Raw genomic sequence first — 14899 nt, 5'->3', positions numbered from 1 at the left:
ACGATTACGGCCATAGTCCAAGTTATTTCTCCTGTGGTGCCTGAACATTAATGACAAATATTTTCCAGTGTTGAGTGTGTCACCAGAAGGTTCCTGGTCTGACTGGAAGGAGCAGGAGCTAAAAAAGGTGCTCATATAGTTCCTACTCTGTGCGAAATGTGCACCAAACAGGGACTGGAACTTTAGAAAACATGTCCCAGGAAATGAAAAAGGTTTCGAGGTGTCGTGGCTAAGGACACAGCGCTTGTCACTGCTGCTCCACTAAAAGTATTTCATAAAGTGACTGTCATATTACATGGCGCTGTGAGATTTGGATATCATTGCATCTCTCGTCTAAACCAGGGGAAAAACATCTGAATAAAACATTCTTATCAACGCCACGTCTAAACAAGCTGCACTTAACTTTGCTCTCTAAGCCCCAAGTAAATAATAAAATACAATGTCTAAGTCAAGTCTAAATGTAGGTCTTAAAGTAGCATGAGTGAAAAGTGAGATCAATTGTCGGTGGGATTCAGAAATGACATGTGTTTTTTGTAATTACGGAACATTTTAGCAGCGGGAAAGTTTGAGAAGAAAAAGTGGTGATTGCAAATATTATAAATCTTGTTTTGAATCCACAAAGATGTTTTCTGCGGTGAATGAGAGGAATTGAAAAGCTTTGAACGTTTTTGCAAATGGAGGTTCTGCGTTGAAGTTTTTGTTTTTTTGCCAGTTTTTGTGGGTGAATAAGGATGTTTTTGAATTGCGGCAGAAAATATATAAATATATGAAAGTATTTCTCAACTATTGAGTGTTGTGCACTTTGGGAAATGTTGGTGATTTTGGAAATAGCGAAGTGGAATCTTTGGCGGAACATTTTGAATTAGCTTTGTCCGTGCTACTTTTGGGCACCATATCAGATGTTTTTCCAATCATAACTTTGTTTTGCGGGGGAAATGTATCATATTTTAATATCAGTCAAGAAAAATAATACGAAAATGACCCTGAGTTCTAAAGCCACCAATACACAAATTAAAAACATTAATTTATCAAAATATCTATTGTATAATTAGACAAGCGTTGACCTTGAATGTGTTTACAGAATGGTTGCTAGGTAACAGTTATGGAATTGCTTATAACAGTGACAAACAAAGAATAATAAATGTCCACATAATAAAGGCCAACAAGCAAGAAAATGAATGCAAATATTAAAGGACACATATCATGAATACCTGGAGTTGTGTTTTGCTTTGATATTCCCAGATTTGAGAGGTCAAAGGTCGAGCTTTTGAGAGGTCCTGTGCTGTTTTTCTGTTCATTTTTCTTCACCAGACTCGTGTGCATTTCTGCCTCACACCGTGTTCATAACAACGCCGTGCTTATGTTAGAATGCCATTTTTCTCCCTCATGGTAATTCCCTTTGCTGCCAGTAGATGTCGTGCTAACACCAAATCCAGCTGAGCGAGTCTTGACTTAAAGGTACAGTATGTTTTCTATAGGCTTATTTTTTTCAGTTCTAAAAGAGGGCGGTCCTATCTCAGTCTTTTGTGGGCCCTCTGGCAAAAATGGCCCAAATGATCATGGGCTGGACCTTTTGTGGTGGATCGGTCAAATATCCATCTGTCTGATTTATTGCACTTAACCCACTAGTCTATGGGCCCCTGCTTCAAATGTGTTTCAATACGTGGCCCTCAAATGTGGAAAGCCCTGTTCAAAACCACGAGATGACGTAATATTAGTGTATATTGCCATTGACGTATATGATAACGTTTCTGGTTGAGGGTCTGCCACTTGTTTGTGTTCATGGAGATAAATACGTTTAATGCCATACTGTGGAATCCATCCATCCATCCATTTTCTGCAGCTTATCCGGGGCCGGGTCGCGGGGGCAGCAGTCTGAGCAGGGACTCCCAAACTTGCTTTTCCCCAGACACTTCCTCTAACTCCTCCGGGGGGATCCCGAGGCATTCCCAGGCCAGCCGGGAGACATAGTCTCTCCAGCGTGTCCTGGGTCTTCCCCGAGGCCTCTTCCCGGTGGGACATGCCTGAAACACCTCCCGAGGGAGGCGCCCAGGAGGCATCTGGAACAGATGCCCGAGCCACCTCAGCTGGCTCCTCTCGACGTGGAGGAGCAGCGGCTCTACTCCGAGCTCCCCCCGTGTGGCCGAGCTCCTCACCTTATCTCTAAGGGAGGAAACTCATTTCGACCGCTTGTATCCGCGATCTTGTTCTTTCGGTCACTACCCAAAGCTCATGACCATAGGTGAGGGTAGGAACGTAGACCGACCGGTAAATAGAGAGCTTTGCCTTTCGGCTCAGCTCCCTCTTTACCACAACGGTCCGATGCAGCGACTGCATCACTGCAGCCGCTGCACCGATCCGCCTGTCGATCTCACGCTCCATCCTTCCCTCACTCGTGAAATGGGCCCCGAGATAGTTGAACTCCTCCACTTGGGGCAAGGACACCCCACCCACCTGAAGAGGGCAAGCCAACTTTTTCCGGTCAAGAACCATGGCCTCGGATTTGGAGGTGCTGATTCTCATCCCAGCCGCTTCACACTCGGCTGCAAACCGTCCCAGTGCATGTTGCAGGTCCGGGTTTGATGGAGCCATCAGGACAACATTGTCTGCAAACAGCAGAGATGGAATCCTGTGGTCCCCAAACCGGACACCTTCCGACCCCTGACTGCGCCTAGAAATTCTGTCCATAAAAATTATGAACAGAACCGGTGACAAAGGGCAGCCCTGGCGGAGTCCAACATGCACTGGGAACAGGTCTGACTTACTGCCGGCAATGCGAACACAGCTCCTGCTCCGGTCATACAGGGACCGGACAGCCCTGAGCAAAGGGCCCCGGACCCCGTACTCCCGGAGCACCCCCCAAAGGACACCCCGAGGGACACGGTCGAAAGCCTTCTCCAGATCCACAAAGCACATGTGGACTGGTTGGGCAAACTCCCATGAACCCTCGAGCACCCGATGGAGGGTATAGAGCTGGTCCAGTGTTCCACGACCGGGACGAAAACCACTCTGCTCCTCCTGAAACCGAGGTTTGACTATCGGTCGGATTCTCCTCTCCAGTACCTTGGAATAGACCTTACACGGGAGGCTGAGGAGTGTGATCCCTCTGTAGTTGGAACACACCCTCCGGTCCCCCTTCTTAAACAGAGGGACCACCACCCCGGTCTGCCAGTCCAGAGGCACGGTCCCCGACCGCCACGCGATGTTGCAGAGACGTGTCAACCAAGACAGTCCTACAACATCCAGATACTTTAGGTACTCAGGGCGGATCTCATCCACCCCCGGAGCCCTGCCACCGAGGAGTTTGCGAACAACCTCAGTGACTACAGCTTGGGTGATGGATGAGCCAGCCTCCGAGTCCCCGCTCTCTACTTCCTCTTCGGAAGACGTGACTGAGGGATTAAGGAGATCCTCAAAGTATTCCTTCCACCGTCCGACGACATCCCCAGTCGAGGTCAGCAGGCCTCCACCCGCACCATAAACGGTGTTGGTGAGGCACTGCTTCCCCCTCATGAGGCGCCGAACGGTTTGCCAGAATTTCTTTGGTGCCCACCGATAGTCCTCCTCCATGGCCTCCCCGAACTCCTCCCAGGCCCGGGTTTTTGCCTCTGCGACAGCACGAGCCGCGGCTCGCTTGGCTTGCCGATACCTGTCGATGACCTCCGGAGACCCACAAGCCAGAGTGGCCTGATAGGCCTCCTTCTTCAGTCTGACGGCATCCCTTACTTCCGGTGTCCACCACCGGGTTCGGGGGTTGCCGCCACGACAGGCACCGGAGACCTTGCGACCACAGCTCCGAGCAACCGCATCAACAATGGAGGCGGAGAACATGGTCCACTCGGACTCAATGTCCCCAACCTCCCCCGGGACATGGGAGAAGCTCTCCCGGAGGTGCGAGTTGAATACCCTACTGACAGAGGGCTCCACAAGACGTTCCCAACAGACCCTCACAATGCGCTTGGGTCTGCCAAGTCTGTCCGGCTTCCTCCTCCGCCAGCGGATCCAACTCACCACCAGGTGGTGATCGGTTGACAACTCTGCCCCTCTCTTCACCCGAGTGTCCAAGACACGCGGCCGGAGGTCAGATGACACGACAACAAAGTCGATCATTGACCTCCGGCCTAGGGTGTCCTGGTGCCATGTGCACTGATGAACTCCCTTGTGCTTGAACATGGTGTTCGTTATGGACAAACCGTGGCTAGCACAGAAGTCCAATAACTGAACACCGCTCGGGTTCAGATCGGGGAAGCCGTTCTTCCCGATCACCCCTACCCAGGTGGCACTGTCATTGCCCACGTGGGCGTTGAAGTCCCCCAGTAGAACAACGGAGTCCCCGGTCGGTGCACTGTCCAGTACTCCTCCCAAGGACTCCAAGAAGGCCGGGTACTCTGCACTGTCCCCCACCCGAAGGCGGAGGGACGCGACCCTCTCGTTCACTGGGGTAAACTCCAACACGTGGCGGCTGAGCTGAGGGGCTATAAGCAAGCCCACACCAGCCCGCCGCCTCTCCCCGCGGGCAACACCAGAGAAGTGGAGCTTCCAGCCCCTCTCGAGGAGATGGGTTCCCGAGCCCAAACTGTGTCAACCTCCCGCACAAGCTCAGGCTCTTTCCCCCCCAGCGGATCCGGGCGACGTAAACGGCCTTGTTCTTTTACTCATCATAGGGGGCTTCTGAACCGATCTTTGTCTGATCCGTCACCTAGGACCTGTTTGCCTTGGGAGACCCTACCAGGGGCATGAAGCCCCCGACAACATAGCTCCCGGGATCATTCGGGCGCTCAAACCCCTCCACCACGTTAAGGTGTCGGTTCAAGGAGGAGTGGAATATTCCAGGCAATTAAGACGAAATATTAAAGGAAACATTCTGCATTATTGTCCTTTAAACTTTCTCTTGTACCTTTAATTTGACATTCATAATTTACATACCACATAACTTACTACATAACGTTATATCTGTGTTGCATTCCCATCTCCATCTACTGTCAGCAGAGGAGATTACATAGAGAGCTAAACAAAACAAAGCTAGCTTGGCCCTGAAATGCTAATGTAAGCACACAGTTGTGATGATCGTTCTTTGCGTCTGGTGATGATTTGATTTATGAAAACAGCACAGAAGATATTGGAGCTAAACCAATCACGTCACAACACTGGGAAATTCAGAGTGTTTTCTGAGGCGCAGAGGGGAGAGGAACATCCACCCGGCAACTCCAAGTATGTTTTTGATGAGAGAACAATGTTATACTTTTTTTTTTAAAGTCAATTTTGCATAATATGTACTTCAACATGACGTGCAGTTACCCTCCATCAGAAGAGTTACATAGTGCACTTTAAAACCCACTGTTACATGAAAGACACGCGCAATGTGACGTTTGTGTTCCCCTGTTTTCTATTAAATATACAGTCCTTGTGCAAAACCTTTGAACATCCTCGTCATCAATAGAACGCTGCAAGCTTGAGTGCTGTTTCATCCGTATGGAAATAAACAAATATAAAAGAAAATCAATGTCAAACGCTTATTTCTTTCTGCCACAAATGCCTCTAATGAAAGGCAGAAAGCATCAGACCTTGTGCGCCTGCGATCTGAAAAGCAAGGTACAGGATTTGACAAAGTGTCAACAGTTATTTATCGTACTCTGAAACGACGGGAGAAAAAAAGAACTTCCATTCTGTATAAAACGATGAAAAGGGAAAAGGAAACTGTGAGAGTTTATAAAAAAAGTACCACACTTTTGACCTAATGTACTAAACCTGATATAGACATTTGAAGGTATCAGAAAATTGGTAATTGGATGTGAACTTTGTGTATGTAGCTTTAAAGTGTTTGTCAAATTGTATTGAATAGTCGACAAAAAGAAAGTTGAAAAGTTGCCCAAACATCATGATTTTAGGATTTCTTGAAACGTCAATGAAAAAATAAGATACATAATGCGGAAGTAAATCAGTGGTTTCAGCGTTTGGCTCACAAATCCCTCTGCCATTGTGTCCTCGAACAAGACACTTCACTTCCTTGTCTAGAATGATTTTGGCAAGACAGCAAAAAACCACACAGGACAGACACATCACCACTTACAATCCATGGGCTTGACACCAGCAGCGGTGACGGCAGAACTGACCGGAGCAGTGGACAGTGAGGAGGCCGACAGGTGACCAACCACAAACACGAGCGCTTTGGCCCCAGGGCGCATGGACGCGTGGGTCAGGGTTAGCGCATGTGAAGGTCGGGGAGGCAGCAACCAACATGACCCGGAAGTGCACGAGGTCAGAGGTCGAGTGCTGGGGAGACACCTGTTTGGCACTGCTACATACTATAACCACTGTGTGTACTTCATATGCAGTACACTGGTATCTGTGTCACTTACCACCACCGAGTATCAGAGGTGGGCAGTGCCTCTGATCTCGGTGACTCCTCTGATTTACTTTGTTAACTTTTTCAAGCAATTGAACTTCTTAGAGTATAGTTTTCTATACTCTTACTCCTAAAATATTGAAGTAACAGTCCCTTTACTTGGTTCTACAAAAGCTTTATGTTGAAAATCTAAAATTATTTGAACTTTTGTGTTTCTTGCTTCGCTACTTCAGATTTAATTTTTTTTTTTTCATCATTTTTGTGTCCATCCTTTGAAAATACCATTATTTCATATTTCATTTTTTAAATTACTTGCACATACAGTAAACCTCAAATTATAAATCCGATGTTTCGTCCAGACAGTTACTCTTTAAGTTACTCGAGTAATAGTTTCCCTCTTTTCTTAGCTATTTTCCTCATTTTTGCTGAGCATGGAGTGAAGGAGCTGTTTGGCCCTGTAATGCCACTTTGAGCCTCTGGGAAAGTGTTCTTTAGCCGTAAAGCTGAGGTTCATTAGGCCATGAGCACAAGTTGTATAGAGTAATATTATGACATTAATTCAGTGTGTGAATGGGCCCCGTTACTTTGGACAGAAAAATAGGTTCCTCAAGTAGGACAGGTTAAAGGTGGAATGAACGATTTTTTCCAGCAAATTTTTTATCATATTTCCTCGTGGCGTGGATAAATCATTTGTCCTGCCACGTGTCAATCATAAAACGCACCTATCGCTCACCTGCAGCCGCGTCAGGCTCGTCCACACGTTTCCGGGTGCCTAAGTGCATGGATCTATCATAATATAGTTCCCTCAGTGTACGGGGCAAAATGAAGACGGAGAAAGACAGTTCGAGCTGACGCAGAAGTGGACAGAAATCTACGGGAGACGAGAGATGCGATGCGATCCGTTGTGCTAATAAACAAACGCACGTGTGTGTTGTATCAGTCCGCACGGGGGAGTGGCATGTGCACTTCCGCCTGCGTTCTCAAATCGCCCAAAAATCGTCCATTGCGCCTTTAAGCTGACCTAGTATAAAAGACTAATGCGCCGTCATTATTATTATTTGCAGATTACTCAATGAGGGGGACAATTCAAAAAGTATGAGAAGTAACATTTTTGTTATAGTGATATGTCTTTTTAAAATTCAGAAGGCCAATTCCCGACCCTTTTGTTCTTCAGTTCTTTGCGCTGGTGTAGTTTTTATTCGCAGTTGCCTGTTTAAATACTGTACAATATTAACCGCAATAATCAACTTTATCTTTGTTATGCAATCGAAACCCAAACACAATTATTTATCATTTATATGTTCCATCTGGACGAGACCATCCACAGCCCACTCTCCACTCTGTGTACGAGGGTGGGCGGGCGACTCATCCAAACAAACACGAGAGGCCTGTTCTGGACGAGTGGGAACGCCAAACCAGCCAGGGGTCAGGGGTCGCCGCTGTGGAGTGTCTGCTGGATCAACACAGCAAATCAACAGGAAACACTCAGAGCTTGTGCCGTGGCAAGAGATGGGAGCGGATGGGAAAGCACAATGCAAAGGGTGAAGGTATAACGCCCCCCTCAGTTACAATGCTGTTATGTTAGCTTGTTAAAGTACATGTATTATAGTCTAGTCTGTTAAAGTACATGTATATAGTCTGAACACAATCATATTTCAGATTTGACTAAACATTGACTATTTGGCTCCAGTTTTTATTTTATTTTATAATGTTACTTCCTGGTTGGATATGGGCTGCAAATATGAAATAAGTAAGCAACGGTTACCTAGCAACCCTACTGAAAACAAGGGCCAAAATCCAGATTATTAAACACTAGTTATAACATTGTAACACCTTTATTTTTTTTGAATGATTGTATAAACTGTCATTAAAGTGTGAAATGTGTCTGTGTTTTCAATGGCACGTCGCACATTGATGACATCACAGAGGCATTCTGAACTCAGCTCTACTTCCTGTCATTTCAAAACAGTTACAAACTGCAACTCTGATAAATATTTACCAAATGTGCTATACCACCAAGTAAAGAAAGAGCCTGTTCACATCTTGTCTCTGAACTGAGAGAGAGATGGAGGAGACCAGGGTGGAGGTGGCAGAGGTGTATATCCAGTCATCATCAGCATGGGGGGCTCTGGGCTTGTAATTGGTGAGAAGCTGGAGCCTTCACCGGCGCTGTGCGCTGCCTCCTTCTGCTGCCTTATCTGCCTCAGTTTTGAAAGTGACTTTGGTGTTTGTTGGTATATGCTGTCAACACAGAATCAAATGTATGATGTCACAGTGTCCGTGTACTCATCGTAACTATCTGTGGAACCTCTTAGAAATCCTCAATACAGGTTTGGAGAGCTTCAGCCTCTGTCTGTACGTGGGGATCAGGTGAACCATGGCGTCATCTGAAAAGCCCACGGCAGCGCGGGCCACGGCGTGGAAGGCGTTACTGTGAGATGTGTAACAGTGATTCAGCGTGTTCCTCTCTCTCGTCAGGACTTTAATAAACTGTCTGTACTTTGATAGTTCATGGTTCAGATTTCCCCAATGATAATAAACAATGGAAGATCCTCTCCACACTCACAATCTGCCACAAACCTGCCAGAATGAATGAGGCAAACTCATGAGGAGAGTAGAATACTTTGCAGTTAATGTAAAGAGATATTCCAGAACAGGAGAGCAGTTTTTGGAGAACACGTCACATTGGAACACCAGGCGTTGTTGAAGAAAAATAATCCTTCACCTCTTCTTTTTCCCCCAGAGAGATTCTTTTTTCCCCCAGCACAGAGGAGCTGAAATCCCTCCACTGAGCAAACGTGTCTGTGAAGTACAAAACATCTCATCAGCAGCATCTGTCTCTTTTCGGGCAAACATTCCCAGGTAAAGATAATCCCAGGTAAGGAAAATCCCAGGTAAGGGCGCAGCACGCCGTGTCTATGGAGAGCTTTTCCTTGTCGTTGTCTCACTTTTTTGACCAAAACATTCACCAACTCTCTGCTGCTGCGGTAGTGTGTAAATGTACAAACACGCTGACACACAATTTACACACAAAAACAGACAAAGCAAAAAGCATCATCCGCTATCTTGCTATTTTCATGTCATAAAATAAAACACATGTAGCTCTAGTACAGTATAATGTAAAAGCAGCTCTTAGAGTAAAAATTACACCACTGTGTGCTGTCTGCATCCAATGCTGTGTTCCATTTATTCTCTGAGGTTGGATTTACTGAGTTACAAGAAGATTCACGCTCGAACACTCGGGCAACATTTTATAACATTTATATTCCTGCTCCAGTTTTACACCCGACAGTTCTAATATTGTGTTATTTTCCCTCTGCGATAAAACAGCAAATGCTTTGTTGTGCTAATGTCTACACTGGATAACAAAAGAAGACAATTAACTATTTTAATTCAACAACTTACACATGTAACAACACAAGAGGGTTAATAAATCAACCCCAATTGGATCCCTGTTTTGGTTTATTTGCACCTTCTTGGTGTTGTTTGTAGTCACAGTCTATACACTGTTGTTGTTGTTGTTGTTGTCAGTGTTGTTGTTGTTGTTGTTGTTGTTGTTGTCAGTGTTGTTGTTGTTGTTGTCGTCGTTCACTGTTGCTCAGACACTAGGAGAAAACATCCCTCCGAGGTCCGAGTTGCGACCTTCAGGGACGACTGGAACGCAGCATAATTAATGAGTAATTTATTCTCTGAAAGTTGTGAAGAGTGCTTATGAATTCACTGTGGTGAATAATTACGATACTCAGAGTGTGTGAAAGTGAAGAATAACTTTGGACTGCTACAAAGAGTTGAAAATTAACAACTTAAAATTAACTGCGGTGTAACTCAGGTACAGCACATTCACATGGGACTAAAATGACCTGAGGACTTTAGAGTTTACTGGAATATAGAACATTACCTTTTAAGGACTTTCTACATGGGCGTTTTGCATTTTGCATCGTAACTATTCCCATTTATCTGAGGTCCATACTATACAATCTGAATAGGGCTTTAAACACACTCGGTGCCAATGCAAGCACATATTTGATCTTCCATATTTCCCCTTGCAGATGTGCTCGCTAATTAACAACACCCTTCCGAGCGCAGTTGTTGCAGGTGAGGAGTCAGGCCCAGTGACACCTCCCTCGGCTATGGCTTGTGAATCTCCACTTTGTCTGTTTAAGAAGTGACGGATGAGTTGCCAGGTCCTGGGGGAGAGAACCAGCATGTGGGCATGTACAGTTTTAATTAATACGTGCGGGCGCTAATTAGCAGTACTGGGCGGTAAGGGAAAACATACCGAGTCACCTGGTTCTCCGAGCGAGCAAGACAAAAGGAGAAGAGAGGCCCTTTGGGAGGGAAGAGGAGGATGGGTCGGCTTAATGTGTCGAAGGGTCTAAATGATGTAAACTAGTGACTGTTCAACCGTAGACGTATAATTAGTAGACGCGCCTCTCCATGCAACCAATCACTTATGTGTAGCGTCTCGGCTTTGAGGGACTCCGGAGACAGTCCCCTGTATTTTTCCTACAGATGTTGGTTCTGAATCCAGAGCGCTGGTTCTCAAAATCTCTCTCTTTCTCTTTTTGGGGATTGGGGATGTTTATGAGTTTTATGTCAGAATTTCGAGGATAAATGTGATCAATATTAACCCGTGTGAGGGTCACATGGAGCCAGTCCGAGGGGAGTGAGCCGTGCAGACGCAGGGACACTTGTCGCTGTCTCGCCTGATTTCTTACCCAAGACCAAAACATATCACTGACACTCCATATTCTATTTGTAGCCTAAACCAGCCTACAGTCGACTTTCCAAAAAATAGGCAATACATAAATCAAAGTGGGTTGGGCCGCGAGACGTGACCAAAAACAATTAGAACATTTAAGTTGGCAGAATAAAGTTTTAGAAACACTGATCCAGAAGATCAGGTACATTTAGGTCAAAGCCTCGGTAAAAGGTGCTGTTGAGTGTTATTGTTGTGCTCAGTTTTCATGGTGCATTATGGGTCATTTCATCAGTGCGAAGGTTGCACTAATGCAAGGGTGCCCTCACTTTTTAGATTGTGCAAAGCCTGAAGATCTATATTTAGGTTTAAACTAAATCATAAATGATAATTGTTTATTAAGTGTAGATAGCGACCAACGTACTTGGCACATCTGGACTAATGTATCCTGGGTAATTAAGCCACATGCTAACCAAATGAAGGACATGCACATTTGGAACATGATTTGGACAGTGAGTAACCTGGATGCCCCGCCACGCCCAGATCAGACAAAGCAAAGGCCTCACATCTGGGAAACAGCCCTAGGTTTGAATACTTCCCTACAGTATTTTCAGGTTGTTAATAGGTTGGCTTCACTCATTTAAGATTGATTATGAATGTCTTGGTGGACTGTTTAGACCTTTTTCAGTCAGGGCCTGAATAAAAGTATTTAATATATGAAGGTTGCGTCAGAAGGTTCAACTCGTCCCTACAGCGGACACGGTTTAGGGTTCACATCCTTTTGTCTGAATGTCCAGCCGCTGATAAACTAGTGCACTAGTGACTGAAAAGCTGTTAAAACAAAGCATAAAACATGAACAAAACACTCATCATAAAAAGAGGAATAATCCAGTCAATTTGCTCTTTAATGTGAGATCAATTTTGACGTGGACCTTATTTCCTCCCAGACGCTAGAGTCACATGATCTAGAGAGAGCTGAGTGTCTGATTTGGCCGTCTCGATCACTGTGTCAGTTTAGTTTTCTCCATTTTCATTACAGACGTCATTTTATCCAGAGTTTAAACTTGAGCCTTTTTAAACTAGAGGCCAGAGTCAATTACTCTTATTAAACGTTAACTAGTCATACTATTTGGCAGTATGAAAGCATTTATACCATGGTATGTGTCTCCCAACAATAAAACAATCAATATAGGAATGTGAGGATGTTGCCACGATATCACCACTCCAGTTAAACTTATTTTTGTTTGATAAGGCGCTGCAGAATCAGGCTGTTTAATTCCTTTTAGCTGATTATAACACGATTAATTTCAAAAGCTCTGAGAGAACAGTGTCGTGAGATCTTCAGTCTCAGCTCTACAATCGACACATGTTCAATTCCAGTGAATCTGTCTGGCTTTTTATTCTCCTTGTGCAGAAAAACACATTTTACTTCACACCGTTTATTGTAAAAGCAGCTGTTTGTGCCAAAAAAAGAGAGTGAATGAAAATATTGCAGCGGATACATTTGGAAAGGCATTGTGTTGGATGAGAACATAAGTGACTAAAATAAGAGATGAGAGGTTCATTCTGAAACACATTCTTCACTCTCGTTAGTCCACTGCATTGTGTTCATGTTAAACTGACGTCGCTGTGGTTTCTTGGATGAAAACATTTGAATAATAAAACAGCCATAATATATTACACAATGCGTCGATTTTAAAACAAATTTAGCTGAATGCCAGACCCACACAGATACACACAGACCCACACAGACACACACAGACCCACACAGACACACACAGACCCACACAGACACACACAGACACACACAGACCCACACAGACACACACAGACCCACACAGACACACACAGACACACACAGACCCACACAGACACACACAGACCCACACAGACACACACAGACACACACAGACCCACACAGACACACACAGACCCACACAGACACACACAGACACACACAGACCCACACAGACACACACAGACCCACACAGATACACACAGACCCACACAGATACACACAGACCCACACAGATACACACAGACCCACACAGATACACACAGACCCACACAGATACACACAGATACACACAGTCCCACACAGACACACACAGACCCACACAGACACACACAGACCCACACACACACACACACACATACACACAGACACACACACACAGAGCCACACACACACACACACACACACACACAGAGACACGCACACACACACACACACACACACACACACACACACACACACACACAGTGATCGGACTGATGTTATATTAAGAAAGAAGAAGAAAATGAATACTCTTTGAATATATAACACACAATTAACATACTTATATTGTAAATGTTTTTTGTAGAATGATTTTTACCTCAACATTAAAGCAAGAAAATAAAATAGCAACAGCTGATAATATACTAATATACACAATATTATGATATGGTTATGTAAACGTGATTGTTTCGAATTATTTGGACAGTGTACTATATTCATATGTTCTGTGTTCATCCCTGGCCCTGTTTCTGTGCTCTTCAGCCAGGATCTACACCAGGAGCTGCAGCAGCACGTAACCTAGGAAACGCTGCACACGCCCGGACATTTAGAAACGTTCATTTACACCAGCGTCGTCAAAGCTGCTTCTGCTGCGCAAGAAATAAATACCAAACTGTGTCATGTTACTTACAGAACACATGTTGGTCAGAGGGGACGATGCTTCACTATCTGCCGTGGTCGTGGAGTTTGCATGATTAATAGTTCATGTTAATAGTTATAGTTTTATTAGTAGTAGTAGAAACAGATGTAGTTGTGTTACAGTAAATAAATAGTTGTAATGATATAAATACTAACTAAACTACAATATCTCTCTGTAGCACCAGCATTAACAGTAGCAACAGAAGTACAAGTATTAGTGGCAGCAGATGCAGTAATTGTGTTACTTTATTCAAGTGTTTGACCATATTGTTTAGTCCGGGAGGAATTCTAATCAAGCCAAACAAAACAGAAGTATGAAGTCCTGTGGGCTTTTATTGACAAACCGCGCTGACAGTGTTGTGACGGCGGCCATCTTGCCTTCTGCTGTTGTTTGTAATGAGCTGGATCTCTGCAGAGGGGATGTGTACAGATGTGAGAAGGGTCAGAGGTCATCCAGCTGTGGGAACATCCGTTTTTTGACAAACAGATGCTGAGTTTGTTTGGACAAGTTGAAAAGAAGTTGTTTCCCTAAAGAATTCACTGTGCAAACACTGCACTGTGGTTTTGTACAAAATTCAAATTAAAACAAGTTTGAAATGGAACGTTTGAATTGTCGTCTGATTGACCTGTAAAAAATGTACATTAAACAAGTTGTTTTGGTATGAACATGTGTCGATATTCTCCCTGTAGTTTTTAAAGTGTTCAAAAAAGGTCAATCATAACTAGGCCTAACCCTGTTTAGCTGTTGAGTTGGGATCAGGAATTCTCAATTCTCAGTTTTTGACTGTTCTCAATATAGAATATACATAATTCAAATCTAATATAAAGTATAGTTAGAGGTTTACATGAGATTTTTCACTTTTAAAGGCATCCCCACCCTCGGAATCTGGAAATCGGTGCAGCATCTGTTAGTTATGTGCAGTTATGTAAGATCGTGTATACAAGCGGTGGGTGGAAATGAGTTTCCTCCTTAGGGTGGCTGGGTGCTCCCTTAGAGACAGGGTGAGAAGCTCAGTCACATGGGAGGAGGTCTGAGTAGAGCGGCTGCCCCTTCACGACCAGAGGAGCCAGCTGAGGTGGCTCGGGCATCTGCTCTGTGCCTCCTGGACAAAGCCTGGGGAGGTGTTCCAGAGGAGTTAGAGGAGGTGTCTGGGGTGGT

This window comes from Eucyclogobius newberryi, unplaced genomic scaffold, assembly GCF_026437365.1.
Source record: "Eucyclogobius newberryi isolate DKJ021-1_F unplaced genomic scaffold, fEucNew1.0.hap1 SCAF_214, whole genome shotgun sequence".
Classification (NCBI taxonomy): Eukaryota; Metazoa; Chordata; class Actinopteri; order Gobiiformes; family Gobiidae; genus Eucyclogobius; species Eucyclogobius newberryi.
The sequence above is the reverse complement of the archived record's forward strand: the minus strand, read 5'-3'. Positions refer to the sequence as shown.